Below are 3,437 nucleotides of genomic sequence, written 5' to 3' on the forward strand. Positions count from 1 at the left end.
ACAAAGTAGTCGCATTCAACGGCTCAAACATGAGACGTATGTGGCAGGCACTACAGACAATCACGGATTACAAAAAGAAAACCATCCCCGTCGCAGACATTGATGTCTTACTCCCAGACAAATTAAACAACTTCTTTGCACGCTTTGAGGACAATAGAGTGCCACAAGCATGTGCTTCCAACCCCTAGCTCTGCACAAGATGAAGCTCATATTTACAAGCTGAAGGCTAAGATAACTCAATTAACAGTAAGAATGGCTTAAACAAGAATTTGGTAGTGTTTTTATGGGTTTGTGTTTGCGTTAGGTGTTATAAGTGGTTAGAGGTAGCCTAAGAACCACCTTTCAGACCATGCAATCAATGTAGTCTACCCCTTGTCACTTACCTTTTCTCTTTGTAAAACTCAGGTTATCTGGAATCCTTCCACAGTGCCTTGCTGAAATATACTTCAAACCAGCTGCATTTTGGGTACGCAAGCATGACGGAACCGGACACACCTTGCAGTTCTGAAACCAGCACGGGACACTGAAAGCTATAACATCCCCACTGTGACTATTAAAACCTTCCCTAACCAGAAACCGTGGATTGATGGCAGCATTCACGCAAAACTGAAAGCGTGAACCACCGCATTTAATTATAGCAAAGTGACTAGAAACATGACCGAATACAAACAGTGTAGTTATTTCCTCCACAAGGCAATCAAACAAGCAAAGCATCAGTATAGAGACAAAGTAGTCGCATTCAACGGCTCAAACATGAGACGTATGTGGCAGGCACTACAGACAATCACGGATTACAAAAAGAAAACCATCCCCGTCGCAGACATTGACATCTTACTCCCAGACAAATTAAACAACTTCTTTGCACGCTTTGAGGACAATAGAGTGCCACTGACACGGCCTGCTACCAAATGCTGTGGGCTCTCCTTCTCCGTGGCCGACGTGAGTAAAACATTTTAACGTGTTATAACCCTTGCAAGGCTGCCGGCCCAGACGGCATCCCTAGCCGCGTCCTCAGAGCATGCGAAGACCAGCTGGCTGGTGTGTTTACGGACATATTCAATCAATCCCTATCCCAGTCTGCTGTCCCCACATGCTTCAAGATGGCCACGATTGTTCCTGTTCCCAAGAAATCTAAGGTAACTGAACTAAATGGCTATCGCCCCATAGCACTCACTTCTGTCATCATGAAGTGCTTTGAGAGACTAGTCAAGGATCATATCACCTCCACCCTACCTGATACCCTAGACCCACTCCAATTTGCTTACCGCCCCAATAGGTCCACAGACGACACAATCGCCATAACACTGCCCTTTCCCATCTGGACAAGAGGAATACCTATGTAAGAATGCTGTTCATTGACTACAGCTCAGAATTCAACGCCATAGTACCCTCCAAACTCATCATTAAGCTTGAGACCCTGGGTCTCGACCCCGCCTTGTGCAACTGGGTCCTGGACTTTCTGATTGGCCGCCCCCAGGTGGTGAGGGTAGGAAACACCATCTCCACCCCGCTGATCCTTAACACTGGGGCCCCACAAGGGTGCGTTCTCAGCCCTCTCCTGTACTCCCTGTTCACCCATGACTGTGTGACCATGCACGCCTCCAACTCAATCATCAAGTTTGCAGACGACACTACTGTGGTAGGCTTGATTACCAACAACGACAAGACAGCCTACAGGGAGGAGGTGAGGGACCTCAGAGTGTGGTGTCAGGAAATCAACCTCTAACTCAACAAAACAAAAAGGAGCATCCTGTCGGGCTGTATCACCGCCTGGTACGGAAACTGCACCGCCTTCAACCGCAAGGCTCTCCAGAGGGTAGTGCGGTCTGCACAACGCATCACCAGGGGCAAACTACCTGCCCTCAAGGACAACTACAGCACCCAAGGCCAAAAAGATCAACAACAACCCAAGCAACTGCCTGTTCACCCCGCTATCATCCAGAAGGCGAGGTCAGTACAGGTGCATCAAAGCTGGGACCAAGAGCCTGAAAAACAGCTTCTATCTCAAGGCCATCAGACTGTTAAAACAGCCATCACAAACATAGAGGCTGCTTCCAAAATACAGACTCAAATCACAAGCCACTTTAAATGGATTTAATAAAGGTATCATGAGTCACTTTAAATAATGCCACTTAAATACTGTTTACATATCCTACATATATACATTAGTATATACTTGTAATAATGGCCCTGTGTGTCAGGAAGCAGGTGAAACATTTAATAAAACAACAAAACCAGTAACGAGACAATTCCATAAAGCTACACGCCGGTAAACAAGAACAATACCAACTGGTGAGAAAACATAAGGGAGGAACATGTAAAGGGGAGGAAATGAAGAAGGTAATGAAGTCCAGGTGTGAATCATAATGATTAACAGGTAGGCGTAATGATGAGTGCCAGGTGTGCGTAAGGATGAATCCCAGGACGGTGGCTAGTATTCTGGCAACGTCGTACACCGGAGGGAAGGAGCAGGAGAAGATGTGACAATACTGTATTTTATACCATCCATTGCATTTTGCCTATGCCGCACGGGCCATCGCGCATCCATACATTTATATGTACATATTCTTATTCCATACCCTTATATTTGTATGTATAAGGTAGTCGTTGTGAATTTGTTAGATTACTTGTTAGATATTACTGCACTGTTGGAACTAGAAGCACAAGCATTTCGCTACACTCATGTGTATGTGACCAATTTGATTTGATTTGATCAACAATGTAATGACACAACCTCATTCTTTTCTCTGCAGTTTCTCATGTCTATGAAAATCTCCCTGTCAAGAGCTACTATTGAAAATAATGATCTGTCAAAGTAAATGTATTTTATTTATGTAACTAGGCAAGTCAGTTAAGAACAAAATCTTTTTTTTTGTTGTTGAATTTTACCCCTTTTGGGACCTAAGTGTTAAGAGACAGGCTATTGTTTATGGACAATGAGAGACATTGAGAGGAAAGATCAGTCAACAAATTGAATGGGCTGGGGGGCTGCAAAATGTTTCGTGGTATCCAATTGTTTTTAGTAGCTACTATCTTGTCTCATCGCTACAACTCCCGTACGGGCTCGGGAGAGACGAAGGTTGAAAGTCATGCGTCCTCCGATACACAACCCAACTCCATGTTAATGCCTATGATTTTGGAATGTTGATGTTCAACGAGCAGGTGTCCACATACTTTTGGTCGTGTAGTGTTTACATCATCATAGTTCAAGTCCCCTGTTATTTTCTTGACAAGTTCTCATACATTTGGGAGGGGATACTGACTGTCCTTTTGCCTGACGACTCAAACATAATTATTTCGCTGCTCTTTGTGGCGTAGTGGTTGGCCAGAGCAAGGCGTTTGGGTAGCAGGCAAACTGTACTACTGTTCTTGCCGTGGATAAACCATGATCAGAGAATAAATGGAGCAAGAGTGACCCCTGCGGTTCAAATAGTAAT

This window comes from Oncorhynchus mykiss, chromosome 15 (genome assembly GCF_013265735.2).
Source record: "Oncorhynchus mykiss isolate Arlee chromosome 15, USDA_OmykA_1.1, whole genome shotgun sequence".
Classification (NCBI taxonomy): Eukaryota; Metazoa; Chordata; class Actinopteri; order Salmoniformes; family Salmonidae; genus Oncorhynchus; species Oncorhynchus mykiss.